We start from the raw sequence: 26328 nt of genomic DNA on the forward strand, positions 1-26328 counted from the left end.
ATAGGCCAGACACACATTAAACTCTAGATGCAGGGCCACCATATTAATTAGCTTATGCCATTAGGGTTAGTTATTTTTACATGGTGGCAAAAAACAACAACATATTCCTTTGCTTAGAGTCCTGCTGGCCTTAATCAGGTTAGTGCTCTACGTGTGTGTCCATCAACACGAGTGAGCAGACTCCCTGGGATGATGGTGAAATGGGAATAACAACAAATGGCCATTATTACCGTACTTCCTGATTCCACACTGATGATCATTTGCATGATTATGCTGTGACATGGTAAAGGTGCGTCTCTGGGTATAAACGTCAATATGGCTCAAACTAATTAACGTTTGCGTTGTCTCTAGTCTTTGATCGTGCCTCTAATTCAGATATAATCTACCTGTTCAAAAAGCTGTCTGCCCGTCCTGGCATACTGTTCATTTTTTACCTCCCGGTAAAGAGCTTTTTGGCAGGAACAAAATGAAAGAATGTCGTACGAGTGCCAGTGATTTATATTCATAATGCAGGAACACTATCATGTCAGTAATATCAGCTTTGGTTCTTTCAGCCTCTGATGGCATAATGTGTCCTTGTGACTTATCTATCCATCAGTACTGCTCTTTAACCCACAGTAGTTGGCCACTCTAGAGGTAGCCTATAAATGTGCTTATGATCCCTGCATCCCTCTGCCAAAGCTAATGCCCTTCAATGGGAGGTGGTATGGGAGTCTCAGTTACATCAATGACATAATAAAATGTCTGTCCACTTAAATTCAACATATTTACCTATTGCCAGCAGGGTCTTACCACTCAGCATTTTCCAGACCCAGATGCAGGAATAAAATCACATTGATGAGGAGGGGGATTTATTTTATTTGGGGGGGGGGGGGGGGGGGGGCTACATTGTTTACACCCACACATTAGATGTAATGGAGGCGGTGTTTACACCATATACTCAAGGTTACCTGTCTTACAGTAGGTAATGACTGCTGGTGACAGTTTAGCCTTGATCTGAGCTCTCCCTCCGACTGCCTGCCATTATAATGACTGAGTGTGAGAGAACATAGAGTGGTGGAGGGAAAAGAGCAGTGCAGGTAAGACGTCACTCTCCCCTCGCGGGGAAAGGTCTTACTCAGAGACTGATAAATGTTAATTTCTGGACCTGACATTAGCAGACAGAGGCCAGAGTACAGACTCACAGGCAGCAGAGTGCACTGGCATATACAGTGACTTGAGAAAGTATTCACCCCCCTTGGCATTTTTCCGATTTTGTTGCCTTACAACCTGGAATTAAAATTGATTTTTTTGTGGGTTTGTATCATTTGATTTACACAACATGCCTACCACTTTGAAGATGCAAAATATTTTTTATTGTGAAACAAACAAGAAATAAGACAAAAAAAACGTGCATAATTATTCACCCCCCCAGAGTCAATACTTTGTAGAGCAACCTTTTGCAGCAATTACAGCTGCAAGTCTCTTGGGGTATGTCTCTATTAGCTTGGCACATCTAGCCACTGGGAATTTTGCCCATTCTTCAAGGCAAAACTGCTCCAGCTCCTTCAAGTTGGATGGGTTCCGCTGGTGTACAGCAATCTTTAAGTCATACCACAGATTCTCAATTGGATTGAGGTCTGGGCTTTGACTAGGCCATTCCAAGACATCTAAATGTTTCCCCTTAAACCACTCGAGTGTTGCTTTAGCAGTATGCTTAGGGTCATTGTCCTGCTGGAAGGTGAACCTCCGTCCCAGTCTCAAATCTCTGGAAGACTGAAACAGGTTTCCCTCAAGAATTTCCCTGTATTTAGCGCCATCCATCATTCCTTCAATTCTGACCAGTTTCCCAGTCCCTGCCGATGAAAAACAGCCCCACAGCATGATGCTGCCACCACCATGATGGTGTTCTCGGGGTGATGAGAGGTGTTGGATTTCCTTGATGGCCAAAAAGCTCAATTTTAGTCTCATCTGACTAGAGTACCTTCTTCCATATGTTTGGGGAGTCTCCCACATGCCTTTTGGCATTTGCTTATTTTTTTCTTTAAGCAATGGCTTTTTTCTGCCCACCTTCCGTAAAGCCCAGCTCTGTGGAGTGTACGGCTAAAAGTGGTACTATAGACAGATAATCCAATCTCCGATGTGGAGCTGTGGAGCTTTGCAGCTCTTTCAGGGTTGTCTTTGGTCTCTTTGTTGCCTCTCTGATTAATGCCCTCCTTGCCTGGTCCATGAGGTTTGGTGGGCGGCACTCTCTTGGCAGGTTTGTAGTGGTGCCATATTCTTTCTATTTTTTAAATAATGGATTTAATGGTGCTCCGTGGGATGTTCAAAGTTTCTGATATTTTTTATAACCCAACCCTGATCTGTACTTCTCCACAACTTTGTCCCTGACCTGTTTGGAGAGCTCCTTGGTCTTCATGGTGCTGCTTGCTTGTTGGTGCCCCTTGCTTAGTGGTGTTGCAGACTCTGGGGCCTTTCAGAACAGGTGTATACAGTGAGGGAAAAAAGTATTTGATCCCCTGCTGATTTTGTACGTTTGCCCACTGACAAAGAAATGATCAGTCCAGAAAAATCCAGAAAAATGCATGTCAAAAATGTTATAAATTGATTTGCATTTTAATAAGGGACATAAGTATTTGACCCCCTCTCAATCAGAAAGATTTCTGGCTCCCAGGTGTCTTTTATACAGGTAACGAGCTGAGATTAGGAGCTTACTCTTAAAGATAGTGCTCCTAATCTCAGCTTGTTACCTGTATAAAAGACACCTGTCCACAGAAGCAATCAATCAATCAATCAATCAGACTCCAAACTCTCCACCATGGCCAAGACCAAAGAGCTCTCCAAGGATGATAGGGACAAGATTGTAGACCTACACAAGGCTGGAATGGGCTACAAGACCATTGCCAAGCAGCTTGGTGAGAAGGTGACAACAGTTGGTGCGATTATTCGCAAATGGAAGAAACACAAAAGAACTGTCAATCTGTCTCGGCCTGGGGCTCCATGCAAGATCTCACCTCGTGGAGTTGCAATGATCATGAGTACGGTGAGGAATCAGCCCAGAACTACACGGGAGGATCTAGTCAATGATCTCAAGGCAGCTGGGACCATAGTCACCAATAAAACAATTGGTAACACACTACGCCATGAAGGACTGAAATCCTGCAGCGCCCGCAAGGTCCCCCTGCTCAAGAAAGCACATATACAGGGCCGTCTGAAGTTTGCCAATGAACATCTGAATGATTCAGAGGAGAACTGGGTGAAGGTGTTGTGGTCAGATGAGACCAAAATCAAGCTCTTTGGCATCAACTCAACTCGCTGTGTTTGGAGGAGGAGGAATGCTGCCTATGACCCCAAGAACACCATCCCCACCGTCAAACATGGAGGTGGAAACATTATGCTTTGGGGGTGTTTTTCTGCTAAGGGGACAGGACAACTTCACCGCATCAAAAGGACGATGGACGGGGCCATGTACCGTCAAATCTTGGGTGAGAACCTCCTTCCCTCAGCCAGGGCATTGAAAATGGGTCGTGGATGGGTATTCCAGCATGACAATGACCCAAAACACACGGCCAAGGCAACAAAGGAGTGGCTCAAGAAGAAGCACATTAAGGTCCTGGAGTGGCCTAGCCAGTCTCCAGACCTTAATCCCATAGAACATCTGTGGAGGGAGCTGAAGGTTCGGGTTGCCAAACGTCAGCCTCGAAACCTTAATGACTTGGAGAAGATCTGCAAAGAGGAGTGGAACAAAATCCCTCCTGAGATGTGTGCAAACCTGGTGGCCAATTACAAGAAACGTCTGACCTCTGTGATTGCCAACAAGGGTTTTGCCACCAAGTACTAAGTCATGTTTTGCAGAGGGGTCAAATACTTATTTCCCTCAATAAAATGCAAATCAATTTATAACATTTTTGACATACGTTTTTCTGGATTTTTGTTGTTGTTATTCTGTCTCTCACTGTTCAAATAAAGGTACCATTAAAAATATAGACTGATCATGTCTTTGTCAGTGGGCAAACATACAAAATCAGCACGGGATCAAATACTTTTTTCCCTCACTGTATATACTGAGATCATGTGGCACTTAGATTGCACACAGGTGGACTTTATTTAACTAATTATGTGACGTCTGAAGGTAATTGGTTGCACCAGATCTTATTTAGGGTCTTCATAGCAAAGGGGGTGAATACATATGCACGCACCACTTTTCCTTTATTAATTTTTTTAGACGTTTTTGAAACAAGTTATTTTTTTCATTTCACTTCACCAATTTGGACTATTTTGTGTATGTCCATTATATGAAATCCAAATAAATATCAATTTAAATTACAGGTTGTAATGCAACATAATAGGAAAAACGCCAAGGGGGATGAATACTTTTGCAAGGCACTGTAAGGGAATTATTATGTGTTGTCACGTACAGTGGGGAAAAAAAGTATTTAGTCAGCCACCAATTGTGCAAGTTCTCCCACTTAAAAAGATGAGAGAGGCCTGTCATTTTCATCATAGGTACACGTCAACTATGACAGACAAAATGATTTTTAAAAATCCAGAAAATCACATTGTAATATTTTTTATGAATTTATTTGCAAATTATGGTGGAAAATAAGTATTTGGTCAATAACAAAAGTTTCTCAATACTTTGTTATATACCCTTTGTTGGCAATGACACAGGTGGTTAAACGTTTTCTGTAAGTCTTCACAAGGTTTTCACACACTGTCACTGTTGCATTCCTCCATGCAGATCTCCTCTAGAGCAGTGATGTTTTGGGGCTGTCGCTGGGCAACACAGACTTTCAACTCCCTCCAAAGATTTTCTATGGGGTTGAGATCTGGAGACTGGCTAGGCCACTCCAGGACCTTGAAATGCTTCTTACGAAGCCACTCCTTCGTTGCCCGGGCGGTGTGTTTGGGATCATTGTTATGCTGAAAGACCCAGCCACATTTCATATTCAATGCCCTTGCTGATGGAAGGAGGTTTTCACTCAAAATCTCACTATACATGGCCCCATTCATTCTTTCCTTTACACGGATCAGTCGTCCTGGTCCCTTTGCAGAAAAACAGCCCCAAAGCATGATGTTTCCACCCCCATGCTTCACAGTAGGTATGGTGTTCTTTGGATGCAACTCAGCATTCTTTGTCCTCCAAACACGACGAGTTGAGTTTTTACCAAAAACTTATATTTTGGTTTCATCTGACCATATGACATTCTCCCAATCCTCTTCTGGATCATCCAAATGCACTCTAGCAAACTTCAGACGGGCCTGGACATGTACTGGCTTAAGCAGGGGGACACGTCTGGCACTGCAGGATTTGAGTCCCTGGCGGCGTAGTGTGTTACTGATGGTAGGCTTTGTTACTTTGGTCCCAGCTCTCTGCAGGTCATTCACTAGGTCCCCCTGTGTGGTTCTGGGATTTTTGCTCACCGTTCTTGTGATCATTTTGACCCCACGGGGTGAGATCTTGCGTGGAGCCCCAGATCGAGGGAGATTATCACTGGTCTTGTATGTCTTCCATTTCCTAATAATTGCTCCCACAGTTGATTTCTTCAAACCAAGCTGCTTACCTATTGCAGATTCAGTCTTCCCAGCCGGGTGCAGGTCTACAATTTTGTTTCTGGTGTCATTTGACAGCTCTTTGGTCTTGGCCATAGTGGAGTTTGGAGTGTGACTGTTTGAGGTTGCGGACAGGTGTCTTTTATACTGATAACAAGTTCAAACAGGTGCCATTAATACAGGTAACGAGTGGAGGACAGAGGAGCCTCTTAAAGAAGAAGTTACAGGTCTGTGAGAGCCAGAAATCTTGCTTGTTTGTAGGTGACCAAATACTTATTTTCCACCATAATTTGCAAATAAATTCATTAAAAATCCTACAATGTGATTTTTTGGAAAAAAAATTCTCAATTTGTCTGTCATAGTTGATGTGTACCTATGATGAAAATTACAGGCCTCTCTCATCTTTTTAAGTGGGAGAACTTGCACAATTGGTGGCTGACTAAATACTTTTTCCCCCCACTGTATGTCACTCCCTTTGGTTCCTTCCCCAGACGTTATTGATTCTGTTACTCTGTTCCTGTCTGTACGCTACTCTTGTTTTGTTCCATGTTTTATTTATCATTAAATGCACTCCCTGTTCTTGATTCCCGACTCCCAGCGTACATTGTTACATGTGTGTGCTCTTTCTTTCTTTCTTTCTTTCTTTCTTTCTTTCTTTCTTTCTTTCTTTCTTTCTTTCTTTCTTTCTTTCTTTCTTTCTTTCTTTCTTTCTTTCTCTGTGTATTTATTTTTTGACTATGCTTGCAAGATGAGTAACCTTGCCTTACATGTAAAGACTCGTCAGTGGTGTAAAGTACTTAAGTTAAAATACTACTTAAGTAGTTGTTAGTGGTATCTGTACTTTACTATTTATATTTTTTGACTACTTTTACTCCATTACATTCCTAATGAAAATAATAAAAATTTTACTTCATACATTTTCTCTGAATCCCAAAAATACTCGTTACATTTTGAATGCTTAGCAGGTAAGGAAAATGGTCCAATTCACACACTTATCAAGAGAACATCCCTGGTCATCCCTACTGCCTCTGATCTGGCGGACTCACTAAACACAAATGCTTAGTTTGTAAATTATGTCTGAGTGTTGGAGTGTGCCCCTGGCTATCCGTAAAATAAAAATATCATGCCATCTGGTTTGCCTAATATAAGGTATTTGAAAAGATGAATACATTTACTTTTGATACTTAAGTATATTTTAGGAATTACATTTACTTTTGCTACTTAAGTATATTTAAAACAAAATACTTTTTGACTTTTACTCAAGCACTATTTTTGGATGTGATTTCACAGTCAACAACCATTTCCCACTACAAACCATTTATGTTTATCAGATCAAGAGTTCTCTTGATGTGAGGTGACCATTACAGTAATGGACAATATTGTAAGGTAACCACTCAGTTGTTTGTGCAAACAATGAATGAAAGCCTAGTTTTTTTAACATCTTAAGTCTACTTACGTAAATGCCCCTGGGCAGATGGAAGGGATGAGAGGGGAGGGAGAGCATAGGAAAGAAAATAAAACTTTCCCCCTCAAATTCACACACACACGTCATTCCTCCTGTGACGGTCCTGTGTTTCATGTTTAGTAAAACCACTTACACTCCATTTAGCCTACTGAGAGATATACTGTGTGATGTAGGCCCTCTGCTAAACCACTGGTTGTAATTGTCATGGGGTTTGTTCATCAAATTGACCAGACAATCTTTACATATTTTCTCTTCTATGGAATGTAATTGTAATACAATATGTGTTAGCTTGTTTTTAATCTTTCATTCCAGTCTCTTTAGCAGTCATGATTCAACTATGCTCTTTAATCATATAATGCCACTGTTGCCACATAAGCTGCATTACAAGAAACAAAAATACTTCTGTTTCTGATCTAAGGGAAAAGACAGCTCCCAGTGGTTGATGTCAATGTCTGTAAAATGATAGATCCTATAGGGGGCACTGTTGATTCTTATGAAGGTTCCATACTGTAAACTGTGAGATCAACCCAACAGGTTGTATGCAACTTTACAAGGACTTAATTTTGCGTATGTCATAGCTGATCTGCGTTGAATTGATGAGAGAATAGCCTCTAAATAATGTAGGATGGAAAATAGAGGGGTTGTCATGACAATTTATAATTATTCTCAAAATGACCAGAGAGGTGAGGTGAAGGGAACCATTGCAAAGTGATCATTTCTGGATGTCAATCTGTTTAACACATGCTTTTTCTATTTCAGGGCCTTAGCAAATGACAGGCAATGTTTTGCAGAAAGGTGTTTCTGCTGGAAGCTTATCATCATAACCCTATAACATTTTATAGCCTACTAATTCATATGAATGCAATAATTTCAAGGATGTTGGCAATTAGCCTACATATGGTAGGGGTCGGTGCAATTTGCCTGCAAGTGAAGCCTCCTACTAAAGATTTGCCAATCCAGCCCTGCGAGCGTTCCATCCCATTCGGTTTCTCTGGGAGCGCGCTGATCATGACTCACTCACTGCCATAGCTGCAGAGTGGGTGAGAGGAACACGAGATTAATTCAACTCTTTCTTCACTTATTGTACACACAAAAAGTATAACTATTAAAAGAATGATGGAATCTTATGATAGCCCAACCTTCATATTGATTAATCTCAGAGAGCGAAATAAATTAATTACTCTATCAGAATTTAGCTGGACACATTAGCCGGATATAACATCTTAGCCTATACTGTGACAATAGCATTTTCCCGCTGAACATCTGTTGAAAACGTGGAAATTATTCTTATGGAGGAATTATATGCATTGTTTGGGACCCTCGCCGTATCCTATAGACTGTAGTCTACCACGCGCAAAAGAAAAATGGACTAGGTCTATTGAGGAAAATGTTATAACATGACAATGATGTTTGATTAATTCTAAATTGAAGATAGTTTTCATGAGTTATTCTTTACAATACAGGTGGCCAATAAATATAACGTGGTGCAGCGTGCGAGGGTCTGATGTGGAGAGCACTGATGCACCAATCGGAAAAATCTGGGCGCACCGTTTCTCGTGTCATGTCAAAGACCAGCGTTGGGCGGTTCAACTGGTGATGTAGGAATCATAGTCTGCGCAACGGTCAATACAACCTACACTCGGTAACTCTCTAAACCGGGGCCATTAAAATCTTACATTTATTAAATCAACAAATTAGTTAAGGATAAATTCTAGTTTATTGCATCAGGGTTGGATACTGGCACGGACCGTTATTCCCCTGGAGTTGCTCAGTTCCCTCCTCAGCACCAAGACATTTCGCACTGTTTGGGTACCTGTCGTGCCAGGGATGGCTGTTGACTGTAGGACTTTCGTCAGCTTTCAGCACTTGTACTGAGGAGATACATCAAATGTGTAATTAATGGAAAACGTGTATCCTGTTAATTATTGAAAGAGACAAGAGAAAAGTTGTGCGCAAAGTTGTGGCACCTTTCCTCGGGAGCGTCGGTAGGGACCAGAGCCGTCCCACCTTTTTTCCCTTTTTTGTACGTGTGGAAGTTTCTGAATCACCGGAAGGGAAGATGGCTCTACTCTGCACAATGGGGTTTACCGTGGTCGTTCTTTGCGGAGGTGAGAAATTCTCCTAGTCCCACTTTTATTAATAAGAATAATAGGCTATACTGCAATTTCAGCGCAATTTCCGTGCGCGTCACACACTGTAATTGTCTTTCATTGAGATGCGATGCCTTCTGCAAAAACTATTCACATCATATTTAAATCAGTTTTTTTCTGGGAATAATCTCCTATGTGTTCTGTGATCAGTATCCAATCATATCCAGTATAGCCACTATTTAATTGCTATTTAATAGACACTATTTAAATTGCTAGTTAGTAGCAATCACATCAACTTTCTCTCAATGATCTCTCTGACATCCTTTTCTAATGTATAATCTTAATGTTAGTCATCATCATGAACAAGGCTAAGAATAGGTATGGGTTAACAGAAATGTGAGAATCTCTTGCTCTTTCTCCTGGAAAGTGGATAACTAAATTGCAATATGAAATACCAATTGGAGTGGTGAGATGTTATACAAGAAATGGGAATGACTGTACTCAAGGCAGGGATATAGAGGGAAGAAATAATGTGTTAGTCATTGGTAGTGACTAAACTCTATATGTGTAATATTCTAGGCTATGGGTCAAGGACAGGTTGGTTTGGATTATGGGGATTGTGAATAGTACTTGACATAGTTTTAGCATAGTTGCAGGTGTGTCCCACCATGGTTTTGAACCCCAGTCATGTTCTATATACCTAATGCTGGGCTGAGAGAGGGAGTCTGGGCATGTACTCAGCATGGCTGCTTGCCAAAGCCTGCAATTGGGAAGAGAGTGTGTGTGCCAGTACACAGCATTTGTGTGTGGGGAAAGAGAGTGTGATGTATTAGGGATCTTCTCAGTGTGTACTCCTGTGGTTGTACCTGTTTGTTTGTGTGTGTGTGTGAGTGTGTGCTGCATATGTGTGCAGGTGGGAGAGGTCAAGTACCAAAACATCATTGGACAGTTCACTTAAAGGTAAAGGGCTGAATGGATTCTGTCCTGCTGGCTCTCTGCCTCCTGGTGTGTGGAGCCTCAGGGGATGTCTTGGCCCAGTTCCACAGACGGCTCTCCCTTGAGGGGTAGAGGAGCTCTGGGGGCTGGGTGGTCTCTTTCTGAGATTAGAATCCTACACACACACAAACCATTTCACTGCAGAAGACCAGAGGTCGGCACTATAAACCTGACTGAACAGTAGAGTAAAACAAGCAGTACATGTTATAGGACTCTATGGTTAGGGAGCAGCAGTGTGAAGTAGGCGGCAGGTAGCTTAGTGGTTAAGAGTGTTGTGCCAGTAACCGAAAGGTTGCTGGTTCTAATCCCAGGGCCGACTAGGTGAAAAATCTGTCGATGTGCCCTTGAGCAAGGCACTTAACCCTAATTGCTCCTGTAAGTCGCTCTGGATAAGAGCATCTGCTAAATGACAAAAAAAACATTATATATATAAAGAGCTGCAGTAGGGAGGAATGGTGTGTAAAAACATAAGGAAGAGTGCAGCAGTGGCTGGGGTATTCACTGCACCAGCACATATAGGACCAGTATGTTATAGAACAGTTTATAAGAATCGTAACATGGAAACACAGGTCATCTTGAGGAGGGCTGAGTACATTAATCTGATTGCTCCTCCTCAAATCAATGCTGATTCCACAGCCTGTTTTCTGCTGCTAGTTGTATTACTGTGCTCTGCTGATTACTGTAAACCCTGAAAATGACATCAGATTTTAAAGGACAATTGATTTTTACTTTAATGCGATGGACCTTTTAGACATAGCATTCACCTGTCGGGGAGGTAGAGATAAAGAGGAGGAGAGGGAGTATAAACTCCCAGTAATTTATTGGGTAAGAAACCACAAACGTTTCGGCATCACTGTGCCTTCTTCAGTTTATTCACAGTTAGTCAGCATCTCTACACTAAATAATGTTCTCTGGGTGTGCGCCAGCTCATGCCTTCACTACAGTAATATGTACTACAGTAAAATTACATGACCAAGGGCCTAGCTACAGTATGGGATTTACTTTGTGTATAGCTGTGTGTCATTATTTGTGTAGACTGTGTGTCATTCACTTTCCTAGAAACGCCAATGAATAAACCCAGAGGAGAAAAAAAATCTGTCTTCATTGTTTCACACGAATGTGATCAGAGGTACATCTGACCAAAGCAGCTGTTCCAATCCAAGTGTCAATGCTGTTTAGCAAACTCCAGGCGTTTACTAATGTTGGATGACATGAAAATAGAGCTCTTTGGCCACGCACACCAGTGGTGGGTTTGGCGGTGAAATAAGGATGCATGAGTGGAAAATAACCCCATAACTACTGTAAAATATGGTGGTGGATCTTTGATGTTATGGGGCTATTTTGCTTCCACTGGTCTTGGGGCCCTTGTTAAGGTCAATGGCATCATGAACTTGACCCAGTACCAGGATATTTCAGCCCAAAACATGGTTGCTTCTACCAGGAGGTTGAAATTTGGTCACAAGTGGATATTCCAGCAAGACAATAACCCCAAGCACACATCAAAATCTACAAAGAATGGGCTAATTGGCCACAAAATCAACATTTTGTAATGGCCATCTCAGTCTCCGGCTTGAAACCCATTGAAAACGTGGTTTGAATTGAAGAGGGCTGTCGATAAGTGCAGACAAAGAATATCAAGGATATGGAAGGATTCTGTTTGGAGGAATGGTCGAACATCCCTCCCAATGTGGTCTCCAACTCATAAAATGTTTTAGAAAAAGGCTCAGTGCCGTTATCCTTGCAAGGTGAGGTATTGAAAGGTATTGAAAACAGGGGTGTCAATACTGTCATTTTGACCTCTACCTTTTTGAGAAAAAAAAATATAACTTGTTAAAAGCAACTGTATTAGTATGAACAAATATAATTTCCCACATTTGTTTTGCATACCATATACAGTACCTCAGTATTTTAATTATTTATTTTATACAGTCATTTCTGCTCATCTTTATCAAGGGTGTCAATCATTTCGGTCCCCACTGTATGTGGGAATGGAGTGGGGTTAGATGTTAGTAGGCAGTAAGATGAAATAGAGACTTTGTTGGTTTCTGTCTGAGATCTGGGAGTCGGGGAGGGAGTGGGGGAGCATTGGGAATATGGTACACATCTCCCCCGGATGGGGCTGGGAGCTCGGAAGCTCCACGCTGCTCCCCACGCACTCATCTCAGTGGGCAAACAACATCAGAGCCCGCCAGGCGGGAGAACGCATCACAGGAGGTCTGGAGACATTAGCATAGCTAACAGAGCATTAGTTGAAAGACTTACCACACATCCCCACACATCTACCAAATCAGGAGTTATAGACAGGGAGACATTAGCCAATCTCTCCTCCACTGGCAGCTCTAATCTCTGAGGGGGTTGATCTTTTCCATCTTCTGTCTTTCCTTGTTTGAATTCCCTGTCGAGGTTGACTAACACCTTGACTTTACGTGAAATGTCTGAGGTTTAGAGGAACACGTTAGAATACGTTTTTATTTTGAAGGAGACAGATTTCAATTATTTTCCAAGTAGAAGTAGTACAATCAAGCAGGATTGTACGTACACATATCCTGTGGTGAGCTAGTATGTCAGCAGTCCCATAACAACTAGGCATAGCTGGTTTTCAATGCTATCCACCCCACAGAGCAGGATGTTATTGGGCATCTGGCATCAAACAACATGACCATGTTATTGATAATGGCTTGAATGGTTTTGAAAGCTGGCATGAAATTATGGTCTGTTTTTGTGGAACACCGGTGATGAGATACTCTTTCTTTCTGATTGTCTTGTTCTCGGAATGGGTTAACTCCGAGCTATTTACCATTGATCAATTCCCCAACTAGTTCATCAAATGTAAGGGAACAAAAAACGAAAAACACCTTGAAAAGTTCAACCTAGCAAAACAAAACTCCACACACATTCTTATACCAAGGCGGAAAATGTAGACAGGTGAATTTTAATTCCAAACTTAATAGAGGCTCAGGAATTGAACCGGGGACCCAAGGGAGGTTATTCCACAATTTAAAAAATGTGATTCCCAAACCAAGAAGCAATTCCCTAACCAATTTTCAGCAACACTGCCTCAATAGGTGCAGTAAACATTGCTGAAGGCTCCACCAATACGAACAATATTAGAAATAGGAATTACTCCATAAACCTACATTCTTACGTGTTAACCAACTGAACCGTGTATATGCATTTGGAGCATGGGTAGATTAATTGGAATGCTTGAAGCATTTATTTACTGAATAACATACTCTCTGACCGTCTGACAAACCTTTCCCTATAATGAATATATATTAGGGTGTGCCATGTGACTGGTGATAAATAATGCTTTCTAAAATCTGGGAAGGATTCAAAACAGCTCTTTCTTCAATTGACTTACATTGAACCCTATAACTCCTGGCAACAATACCATACCATACCCATTAAAGTTAGTTTTGTGCTATGCCTTTTTAGTTTGGTATAGCCTATACTGTTTGTGTGTACTGTGTTTACTGCTCAGCAGAGTACATTGGATATGAGAATGAGAGATGGATGCTGATCGATGTGCACGCTAAAGGCCAGTCTGGGCTCAAGAAAATGTCTATCTCCCCTAGGAAAACTCATATTGGTCTATTTCTAGTTAGCATTGTATGTGTTGGAGGCCAGTCGCTACTCCCTATTTTGTCAGAAAAATGAGATCTGCAGTGAAATAGGTTTCATCAGGGAATGAGAAAAAGTGTTCAGGCTTTGACAATATTATTATGTGAATGTGTGTGTGTGTGTGTGTGTGCGTGCATGTGAGTGTATTTGTTTTTGTGTCCATTAATTTGAATGGGGAGGAAGTCAACAGTGTTAGCAAGACTTTTCCCTCTTCAATGGGACACTGTGTTGAACAAATGAAAGCGGGCCTCAGTTCATTACATAATCTAACACTGGAATCAAGAGCTTCACCTCCAAGTCCTTACTTTCAACCTACTTCTCACATCTCGACTTCGTCCATTCTCCTTCTCTTCTGAAGTACTTGCTGTAGTTGGCTGCTCTGTGGGCAGAGAGTGGCGAGTGGAATCCGGCAGTCATTGGAAAATCCTGCTGACCCATGCATCATTTACATGATTATTTTCTGCAGACGAAGTCTGTGATCCCTGATAAGATGGTATTGCAACCCCCCTCACCCTTTCTCCTCCCCTGCCCTCCAGTCCTCCACTCCCTCGCCCCTCCTCTCCCTCCCCTGTCCAGAGTGGAGCTCCAGCAGAACGAATGGAAATGGAAAAGGAATAGGCAATCCTCTCCTTCCCAGGCTGACTCCAGTGACGCGAAGGACAAAGCGAGGGAGGCAGTTCTCGTCTCGCTGAGCACCAACCCGACAATTTCCTCTTTCAGCTGCTCCCTCGTCTTGTATTCCTTTGCTCCATAGTGGCTGTCGAACCACTGTGGCCTGTCCACACACCACCATACAACATGAGTACATTTATATTCTATTCTTTTCCACAATCAGGGAAGGTTAGATGTTCACGCAACATTTTGTCAACGTGACAAGAGCCTATGGCATTGGCAAGGCAGGTCCCCAGATTGACCACAAACTGATCACTCCTGATCTATGTATTTTCTGTGATCTGATCAATGCTTAGTGTGTTCCTGTCTCTCATCCAGGACAATTATAGTGGTTTCCAATGTATCTCATTGAGCTGTTCTTTCACTGGCCGATCTCCTGCCGGATCCCCACTAAGCACTGAAGTAGCTTTGCTGCTGTCGACTTGCTTGGAGCCAGCCCTGCCTGGACCAGCCCAGCGCTTAGTAATGGAGGATAAATCAGCTCTTAAAAGGTCCACATAGGGGGAGCCGAGACGCAGCCAAAGCCTGTGGATTTAAACTGAGCCATGAAATCCCCTTTGTTTCGCTGCAGGTCTGAGTGGGTCAGCGAGTCAGAGTGGGTCAGTGGATCTGAGTGGGTCTGAGTGGGTTAGTGGGTCTGAGTGGATCAGTGGGGCTGACTGTGTCTGGGGCTGTATAGGCTGTGGTCTGGGGTCTCCAAGGGCTACTTTGCTTTCTGGGGCAGGTAATTGGGCTCTCTTTACCAGTGCATGTAATCTCCATAAATGCAGCATTTCTGCTTCTCAGGAGAACGGCAGGGGTTTTCAGTGATGGGTGGAATGCTGTATGTGTTTAGGGTAACTGATGAGGGGGACACCAAGGCTGATGTGGTCCTCTCTGGTCTCACTCTCTCAGCCCGAGGTGGGCGTTTTAGAGAGGGGTTTCATTACCCTGATCATCATGGTGGATGGCTCTGCCCACCTGTAGATCTTGACTGGAATCTTAAATTCTGTTTTTCCTGTGTTTTGTATTATATACAATAGCTGATGAAATTTGATCAGTGTTATTTCCTGATAGCTTCTGGTTGAAAATACAATATACAGCAGGTTTTGCATGGGTGGAGTTTGTTGGCTTGCCTGGTGACATCCCCAGGCGGTATAAGGGTTTATTCTCACTGAATAGAGTTATCGGCACAACATTTCAATTTACATAAAATATACATACACTTTTCAATTCACATTAGCGACGGGAATGTCCCAAGCCAAGAGAGGGTTCGGTTGATGTTCTTGTAAATGTCACAGTAGCCACTAGACAGGAGGCTAAGCATCACAGACTATAATAGGCATACACTCTTAATTATTGCAACAAAACCATATTAAACTCTTGAATAATGCAACAATTCACAAGCACGTGCAGAAAATTAAAGGGTTTATTTCATTGTCTGTACACATTACATTTTAGCTTCAAGACAAAAGCGGAGTTACTGCTAACTAAAGCAAACAACATGTCTTCATCAAGTAATGTAAGTCTATCAAAAATTAACAATTACCCCTCTAATATGAATATAAAAGTACAGTAGGATAAAAGTACAGTAGGCCTACCTTACAACATTACATCAAACCATGCTTCATTTGATCAATATCATGCAAATCATTAGGCTACATGTGGTAAAAGCATATTGCGACTGAAAACGTGGGTATAATTCACCGGGGAGTTGAGATGTTGAGTCATACCTGGAGTTTTACCTGGTTAGGTTAGCCTACCAGATCAGGAAAAACACTGGGCCCCAGGAAAACAATTTCCCCCCACCAGCCTGGGACCTTTAGTGCCACCTCTGAAATCAGCACACAATCTTACAAGTGAAAAAAAAAACAAATATATATATTTGTGTGATATACTATCTAAAAATGTTTAATTTACGTTGTTTGACTTACATAATACATTTTTCTTGAGATAGTAGGCCTATCTATTTTTTTTCTTAAATGGTGGCGCCAATGGGCTTCCTTAGTTTTACGTGGCTCGGAAGGGGACAACTGTTGGGCGAGTGTCGTGCACAACCTCCGGAGGTAGTGCTCGAGACGTGATAATTTCTCAAGTTTACACAACAGTATTGTCTCTCGAGAATCGATACCTCTCGAGAACCTCTCAAAAATGTCCCTTTGCTATTGTCAATGTGAAACCGGTCTAAGTTGTAATATACCAATGACAAAGAGTTCCAAACCTCTCCGCCAATAACCTCTCTCCCATTAGGCCCCTCCAGCACTTTGATGCCCTTCCCCTCCCCACTCAGACCACTCCCACACAGTCTAAAAAGCTGTTTTTGTTTATATTTTATCCTTAATTGTTACCCAGAAATGATTTGATATTGAAATAAAAACGGCTGCATTGGGCTTTTAAGTGTTTCTTTGTAGATGTGTTATTAAGGCTCTGTGTGTCTGTCTTCATCCAGATCAGGCTACAATAGCAGACCACAGATTAGGGCCCATCTGTCCAGGCACAGCTTTCCATATGACCTGGCTGTGGAATGAAGGCAAGGCAGTATGTGACAGAACGCAGCACAGCGTCCTACTATAGAAGGAAACATAGATTGGCATCAAACAAACCCATCACACAGAGAACACACATTGGAAAAGTCCTTTGGCGTGCACTACACAGAGGAAACATTTAAAATAATTTTTAGATGAACACAGAGAACATATTGATGACGTGCCATGATATACACCACAGAACGAACTCTAAAGACGCCGTACCTTTACGCCAAAATGTTTACTCCCAGCCCTATGCGAGAATACTCCTGATGTTATTACTCCCACTATCTCCAGTTTGTAATTAGGTTTCACAAGGTGTGCTGGTAAACGTTGCTTTGTTTTCCTTAAATCCACACCTTGCCTTCACCCAGGTAGATATTAGTGCACGCTGAGAAACTCTATCACCTCTGTACGGCTAATTAGCACTATTTTCATTCTGTTGTTGTACAACTGTAACCTCTTTCATATGTCCCCTGTAGCTCACTTGGTAGAGCATGGCGCTTGCATCGCCAGGGTTGTGGGTTCGTTTCCCATGGGGGGCCAGTATGAAAATGTATGCACTCACTAACTTTAAGTCGCTCTGGATAAGAGTGTCTGCTAAATGACTAAAATGTAAAAAAATATGTAAATCTGATTAATTTACTCTGTGGTGAGCTGATCAGATTGGAATTACATTTAGAGCTGATGTTTTGCGCTCCCTCCCTTTGAGTGTGCGTGGAGCAGGCAGTGAGGAATCTGATGACCTGACATTTCTGGCCCAGCTCACACCACCACAACACACAGCACCCTGACATGGCTGCTAATCAAAGCTAGAAAATGGCTCCCTGTGGCTCGACTAAAATTATGGGTCACTTCGTTATTCAACATCAGATGGTGGATGGAGGGGTGCTGCGTAATTCTGTAGGCTGGAAAGGGTGGATCAAAGACTCATGCTGAATAGATGAGCGTGCTGTAGAACGCTCCACTGGTTGTGGTTTGGTCCTATATGGTGGATGGATGTGGGATGTGTTTGTGGTAGAATGTGGAAGGAACTTCTGCCATGTTGTTTAGCTAAGGGACTATGGGAGCCCAGTGATAGAACTGGGCTAAATGAAGAAATCCGTGATCGACTTGCTGGGGAATACATTAGTAAAAGGGTATTCTCGTTCACCAGCTGTGTTTGACTGTAGGACTAGGACTGTTATATGTCTGGCAAGCATAGCTCCACTGCTAAATGGCTAGTGGAATAGGAGGAGGCTGAAGGCTTGCTTTTTCAGCCCTCCGAGTCTAGTATTACAGGGTGCTCAGTAGGACTCAGACGTGTTCTGAAGTAGACACTTGCTCAGCACAATGTATTCTAGAGATAATCCGAGCAGTACTTTCCCACGGCTTGGGGCTTGGGGTTCGGGGCTGGCACAGGGAGATGGGCTGCACTGCTTGTGGCATGATACTGACACTGGGCCTGACTGTCTTCTTTGCTTTGTACTGCTGTGACACTGCTGGGTTTAAGCAGGGAGAAAACCTTTTTTACTCAGTCAGACAAAGCCTGCTTTTCATAAGACAAAAGAGAACTAATAACACCTTTAAAAAGAGACTCAAATGCAGCTACACTAGAGAGACATTCACAGTGGCTGAAGCTTAGATCCTGATAAATGTGAACGCATTTTAACGCATTATCTATAAATTAACGCATTATCTATAATTATCACTGTAATTTCTTTAATATAGCAAGATGAAGTGCAGTCAGATGTAGGGTGAATGTGAATAGGGCTTTCTACTTTGCTAATCATCCAGCAACACAAACTTCAATTATTTTCTCATCTATTTTCATTGTCCCAGGACAATGTCCCAGGAATCATGTGATGTATCTGGAGTGCTGAATGCTGAATATTCAATGAGTCTTTGTAGACTAATTATAATGTGCATCTTCATAAACTAGGGCTCCATGCAGTGACTCAATAACGCACAGTCAAAAATAAATTGATTTCTGCTTTGATGCAGCAGTGTTATGTGGAAAAAAGTTGGAGAACGGCATGCAATACATTTCTTTATTCCTCTTTATATGATAATTTAGGCCAGCAACAACTCATTGTACACTGCTTCCCTGGCTCAGCAAGAGGATTGCAAGCATGCTATTATTAGTTTTGATGAAATTAATGGAACACTTTATTGAGTGCAGGTCTCGCTCCTGGCATCACAGCTTTCTGATGAAGTAGTGTTGAGGTGGTGGGATATTGGAATGCTAGAGGCAGGTTGATTTTGCTATTCAAGGGGAAGTAAGTCCATCATGGGCAGAAGCTGGCCGCTCTAAACAGGCAATGATTAATGTTTGTTTGTATGTGTTTGTGCATGCATGTGAACTGATTGAGTGTGTCCCTATTCATCACAACCAGATGTAAATACACTGCAACAACACACACGCACAATCACACACACAAACACACACATTTGACTTCCAGAGTGTGGTTTAGTGGCGGGTGGTGGACCCAGCTGTGGGTAATTTTACACCTAGAGGATGGGTAAATACCATCTGGGAGCCAGGTGAACACAGGTCACCTTCACACCTGTTTGAGTGGAAATGACCGGCATGATGCTGAGTGCAAATGCTAAGCAGCTGTTGAATGAGCCATGTATAGATAAGACAATATATTAACCATCTGCTCTGTCTATTGTCTAACATACTGGAATATGCCGTCTCTCCAGGCTAATCTTTAAAAGCAGGAGAGAAGAGGGACCAGCCTATAAAGAAGTTTGAAACATGCCCGGAGCAGTTAGTTGTTTGAAAATATTGTGAGAGGGCTGTGAAAAATACTTTCTCTCAGTAATTGTAAATGTTTGAGCCTCACTACCTTGTTCGAAATGATTCTGACCAGATTAACTATTTTCTTCTGATTCAAAGTTTTCTTTTGACCCGTTCCCTGACCTTGAGGCGTCTCCTCAAAGATTGATTTCAGAAATATCCATTTCAGGAGAAACCCCCCCCCCCCACCCCCCATCTCAACCATAGAAAAAAACTGGAGGCAAAATGAAAACAATTGTAATATAAACACAACAGAACTATGTTTTCAGCACACTGTAATTATATTTCAATTATGCAAATTAGTTGGTTTTGGTAGTTAGGGGGCTGTTGGGGTGTGTAATTGAAAAAGTGGAATATTTTCTCGCATTAAAATGTATTGGAACGCGCTGGCTTGACTGCTAATCAGAGCGGTCTCCACGTGCAGCATGGGTTCAATCGCTGCTCAATCTCACCAGAATTGAATCGTTTCATCTTAATTAACTGAGTCCATCCAGGTTTGTAAACACGCCAATTTCAGCCTCCTGCATAGGCAAACTACGAAATCTGCTTCTTCCTCCTTCCTTTAATAAATATTTCTGGCTTCGCTCTGATATCGATTTGAGGAGCAGTGATCGACTGATGGAATGTGGCCACTGGATAGATTGTATCTGAAACAGCCCCAGCACTACCCCAGCACATAAGAGCACCACATGGCCCCACGTGACCCCCTGTAGACAGCCTAAACTGAGATAGAAGAGAAGGGGGCGGGAGTGGTATATAGGCAGGTTGACGTTTATTGTCCTGAATCTTGCCCTGGAGGTAGAGCTGAGCGATTTCCGCTAGATGGGCCAGCTGCAAAGTCAAAATTGGCTTTAAATGTATTTATCGTTTAAATTCATGAAAACAAAAATGAGCTTTTTGGCCTTCATTTAAGGTTAGGGTTAGGCATTAGGGTCAGGTTTAAAATCAGATTGTATTGCTTTGTGGCTTGGCCAGCTAGTGACCACTCTGCAGAGTTGCCTCCAGGGCAACATTCTTCCTGCCTTGTGTGTATCACTGTGAGGGTATAGGCCTATATGATTTGTTTTATTAAGACATACTTCAGCCTCTCTCCCAGTGTTAACAAGTCTCTGTCCAGTCAGCCCAGAATACAACAGAATATTATATTATGGTTATGGGGAACATACACTGAAGAATACTTAGAAAAATGATTGAATTTGTTGTTTTTCCATTCCACTGCGTATTGTGCCGCATTTCCTCTTCCCCTCTCGTTCGCTCAGTGCCCAAAATCCCCATGAGGCCCTGGATTATTTCCCCGATAATAAGGAGCAATTATTTTAAATCATGTTCCCAGTGTGATCTCGCCGTCCGCTGCTGTTTGGACATGCAATTTCACAGCTTTAATTGCTCTGAGCAATTTAGCCGCCTCTCCTATTTGCTCCATTACCGACACATGCTAATTGACTAATTAGGTTTTTAATTTAAATACATTCATGTCAGATTCTATACCTGTGATAGTCAGTATGAAATTATTGAATTTAAAAGGTCATTTTGATAGGGGCCAATTGGTCCTAAGGCATACTGAGCGTTTTAAATGACTAATTTTGGTAATTCTAGATAAAGTATTTGTGGAACTGTATATTTAAAGTGGAAATAAATTATGTTATGCTACAAAATGAGTATGGGTTGGGGGCATGTAGTAAAGTGTATGTTGTGCCCACAGGTTTGAAACACTACATGAGACTGGCAATGTACAAAAGCACCATGATCTTGGCATCCATCCACTCTTCCGATAGAATGTGCACTCAGCTCCCATTCAGTCTAACTGAATCCTGGCTAGTACCTCCATCAGACCATTACTGGCCACTTAAGATATCAGCCACCCAACACTGCTGGCGACGATGTACCCATGGCAAGCACAGTAAAGTGCTGGTATTTTGGCCATATTGAGGGAGAGCAATCATCCAGCCCATCTTTCTCTCCTCAACGACTCACTGTTCAATCAATCATCTCACTTCCTCTTGGTCTGTCTCTTTTGCTCTAATACTCTTAGAGCGACCAACAAGAAGTACACAAGAAAAGCCCTTTTCGCCCCATATCTTGAGCGGCAGAGCCAGCTGTAGAACGCTTTCAATTATTTTGGTCGGCACTCAGTAAACTTATTCTAAGATGGCGGCTGTGTGCTTTTGGAGCTATTCCTGCACTTCAATCCAGTGATAAATGAAAGACGAATGTGCCCAATTAGCGAGGCAGCGGGCGCAAATGGTTGGTTTTGGCTGTAGGGCTCACTCGCTTTCTGTCTCCGCTGGCGTGCTGTAAATATTGAATATGGCAGATTGGGCTTTTCCACTGAATCTAGACTATTTTTTACAATCCCTCTTCTATTCTATCACTCTCTTTCTATCCCTCTCCACAGTAAATGTGTTATAAGTGCTGCGCTACACATGACGATTAATGAACAAATTGGCATTAGACGACAGGACTGAATGGACGTGGGGCTCACAATCACAGAGAATTGTCTATAGAGTCTATAGAGAGTCACACATGTGTACAGTACAAGCAAGCATACATATTTACAAACAGTAGTATGTCTGTGTGCACAAAGTAAACACACACCCTCTCACTCAGCTTGAACACTCTCTGTGTTGTCATAGTGTGATGACTGTGTGTGTGTGTGTGTGTGTGTGTCTCTGTGTGTGTGTGAGTGTGTGGTGTTGAGAGACCACCCAGAATATGTCCAATACTCATCTCATATCCAGACCAGTGAACAGTGGGAGCTGTCAGCTCTCTGGCAGCAGCAGCAGCTACTGTACAGTGTAACAGCTACAACAGTAACAGTGGTGCTAGTGGAGATGGGGAGTCTCCATCCCACAGCTCACAGTATGAGTTCTGTTCATAGATCTGGAGTCATGCGACACACACTTTTCTCAACAGGCGACCCTGGCGAGGGCACAGCATGACCCCAAAGCCATCTCATCTTTGGCTGAATGAGGGGGATGACCTGGGAAACACACACTCTGCATTGGGAAAGAGAGCCCTGGGGAGAAAGCAAAACAATGGGCTGAGTGGCTGTGGAGCTCTGGGTTGGAGTGCTGAGGTGTGGTGCTGTGGACTTGTGGGTGGTTTCATAGCCTACAGTCGGGAACGCGCGGCAAATCTGTCAGTGAACAGCATGCAGACAAAACAGGCCTTTCACAATATATCAAAAAACACAGGTTGGAAAGCAAATGGCTCATGCTGAAAAGAGAAGACTCTAATCCGTATGCTGTAGGTTACCAAAATATTTGATAAACTTCCAAATATTGTTTTACAAAGTAAAACAAGAGATAGGCTTTTGGCACGAATGCATCGGCCATCATCGGTGAGTGAGCTGCGCATTATTGGGTGAGTCAGTGAAACTGGAAAGCAATTTTAGGACTATAATTTCCTCCTCATATTGTAGCCTACAATATGTCTCCACACACCTAGGCCTAGGCTATTGATGGATTCAACACAAGGTAGTTTTTATTGATCTCAGATTCTCAGTTTGTCAGTGTCAATAGCCTGTCATTTCGATCATTTGTGTGGTATTCAAAAAGATTCTGCCAAAGTCTCCAGTCATGTAAAATGATGTAGAATTGCTTGAAATGCATTTATTAAAGGCAGTAGCGGTGCGTGGGTAAAATCACTGGGGAAGCCAAGCCCCCCCACCCCACCCCCCAAAAAAGCTATAAGCTGTTAATTCATATGCCTTGCGACTGTGATATATAGGCCTAAAGGCCGAGACAATAAGAAGACACAGTGGCAGAATAAATTCAACCACACCTTTGTATTATCACAAAACTGGATAGCAACCTCTGTCCAGTGAAGTCCACAAAGCATATTGCATGTACACTAACAGACAGTTACATGACCTACAGCACGGTTAAGCAAGTTATTGTTTCCGACATTTTCTGACCACTAAACAACTATTGATTTAGAACCACAGAGTTACCGCAAGTCGCAAAGAATACTGGAGCTGCCTCCAGCACTATTTCAACTTCAACATTTCAACATTTCAACATCATCAAATCACCTCTGCTTAGTCTAATACAGTGACAACTAAAAGATACCAAAAACGATTTAGTCCAATCAATCAATGCACGCGTGTGTGTGTGCGTGCGTTCGTTCGTGCAAGTAGAAAAACATGTTGACTCACCCTACTTGTAGAGAAACGGCAATTTATGAATTAATGGTTGGATCAGAATCGCCGTTATAATCATTGGCAGTAGCGGTGCGTGGGTAAAACCACAAGTCCAAATCTCCATCCAGCTAATTTAGGAAAGGGACAATTTTAGCTAGCTAGCTAGCCACTGGAGGACAACAACACAACGAGATGCAACATTTCAAGTTTTTCTGTCAATGACGTATGCTCTCAATGGGATTGGATAGGAGTGACGCCAGAATCCAAGGTGGCTTCCCTTGACAATTTTTTTTGGTGCACCAAGACCATTCACAGTTGAGATCGCTCAGTTTAGCGCAATGCTGATTGGCTAATTTTTTTATACTTTTTTTATCAAGGTAGGCAAAATGCTCGCTGGCTTCCCTTGCCTTCAATGCTACGGGCAGTAACAATGTCATAGTCGTTTGGACCAGACAGCATCAGATAGATGGCCTACACGTAGAGAGACAGCGGGAGGCTGTTTGGCTCGCTCGGATGCTTTCTCCTGTGAGATACATTCAGCCTCTTGCGAATTGAAGGAAAATTATGAAACACAGACACACGAAAGATAAATGATTTTCTGTTCTTTTATTGGTAAATGTTTTGGGGAAGCCTCGCTTCTCTTGGCATCCGTGAATACACACCACTGATAAAAGGCCACATTTTTCCCAGACCCTAAGCTACTAAAATGTACCCCATGTGTGCAACTTCTGTAAGTGCCTCTACTCTACTGCTCTATGCCACTACGCAAATGCGATGATATGTATGCGTTTTATTATAAAGGTGATATTTTTTTCTCATGCATTCCTGTACCTCAGAGCTCCACAGATCAACCCCCTCTCATACTCACTTTTTGTTCCGGCACCTCACGATTTATAAATTAAACACTGGGTGGTTTTGACAACATTGTGGAGTTTAGTTGGAGAATCCTGCAAAACCCTGGACTGGTAGGTCGAGGTGGTCTGTGCCAGGCTGGGGACTGGTGCCAGGACTAACTGCCAGTTCTGGGCACTAAGCTGGGTGCTTGTTACATTGGCACCAATGAGCACAGGGTCTACAAGCCAAACCACAATGTTTAACTGGGAAATAAAGACATCTATGTATATGTTTTGTTTTGTTTTAAAAGGAACTGTTGTGCTTGGTTGACTGAATACTCAATGTCGCTTTTTTTCTGACAGAAACAACAAATCAAAGTCAGGGAAATAGTTTGTATTGACAGGCCCAACATGAGTCAAATGGATTTGTTCGGGCCATCCACTTGGTGTCAGATCAATATGAACAAACACAAACAAAGAGCCTTTCCCATGGTGTTATTCAGGAGAAGTCGTTAACTTGGAATGGAAAGATTCATTTTGGGGCCCTTGTTTGGTTTGAAATGATAATAGGGGGCGTAAGTATTGATCTGGTCTCATCAGTGGACTGCCTCATAGATCTCTGCAAGCACAGGCAAGGCAGATACAAGGGCAGTGGGAATGAGTTGCCGCCAAGATGCTATGTCACCAGGTCTATAGGCCAATAGCTATTATGGCTGCCCCAATGTCCAATGCCACCCTGGGCGTAACGTCCCCCCATTCCACCTTCTAAAGTCTGTTCCAACATTATTGTAAACAAAAGGGAAATGTACATTTACATTTACATTTACGTCATTTAGCAGACGGTCTTATCCAGAGCGACTTACAAATTGGTGCATTCACCCTTATAGCCAGTGGGATAACCACTTGACAATGCTTTTTTTTATTTACTTTTTTTTTTGGGGGGGGGGGGGGGTTAGAAGGATTACTTTATCCTATCCCAGGTATTCCTTAAAGAGGTGGGGTTTCAAGTGTCTCCGGAAGGTGGTGAGTGACTCCGCTGTCCTGGCGTCGTGAGGGAGCTTGTTCCACCATTGGGGTGCCAGAGCAGCGAACAGTTTTGACTGGGCTGAGCGGGAACTGTGCTTCCTCAGAGGTAGGGGGGCCAGCAGGCCAGAGGTGGATGAACGCAATGCCCTCATTTGGGCGTAGGGACTGATCAGAGCCTGAAGGTACGGAGGTGCCGTTCCCCTCACAGCTCCGTAGGCAAGCACCATGGTCTTGTAGCAGATGCGAGCTTCAACTGGAAGCCAGTGGAGTGTGTGGAGGAGCGGGGTGACGTGAGAGAACTTGGGAAGGTTGAACACCAGACGGGCTGCGGCATTCTGGATGAGTTGTAGGGGTTTAATGGCACAGGCAGGGAGCCCAGCCAACAGCGAGTTGCAGTAATCCAGACGGGAGATGACAAGTGCCTGGATTAGGACCTGTGCCGCTTCCTGTGTAAGGCAGGGTCGTACTCTCCGAATTCAAAGTGAATTGAAAGTGAATTTACAGTATCACAAGCTAATGCTCTGTATTCATAACTACTGTAGTTGTAGTACAAACTGATATAAAAACATCTCCCATCTGTTGCTACACTGTTGCTAAGGCACAGGAAGAGCAGGAGAGTGTGCTGGCCCTGTGGGGACCCTTCTCTTGCCCTGAGAGAAAGGGAAT

General features: G+C 42.8%; 1 pseudogene across 1 annotated transcript in view; it reads left to right on the plus strand.

Annotated features, from left to right (window-relative positions):
* The first annotated feature begins 9056 nt into the window (after window positions 1-9056).
* LOC311128164 (transmembrane protein 132C-like) overlaps window positions 9057-26328 on the plus strand; it is a 190420-nt pseudogene continuing 173148 nt past the window's right edge. Inside the window, exon 1 of the transcript in view lies at window positions 9057-9105. The product of the transcript in view is annotated as a transmembrane protein 132C-like (transcript). The remainder of the gene's footprint in view (window positions 9106-26328) is intronic.

This window comes from Coregonus lavaretus, assembly GCF_964263955.1.
Source record: "Coregonus lavaretus genome assembly, chromosome: 4".
NCBI classification, from domain to species: domain Eukaryota; kingdom Metazoa; phylum Chordata; class Actinopteri; order Salmoniformes; family Salmonidae; genus Coregonus; species Coregonus lavaretus.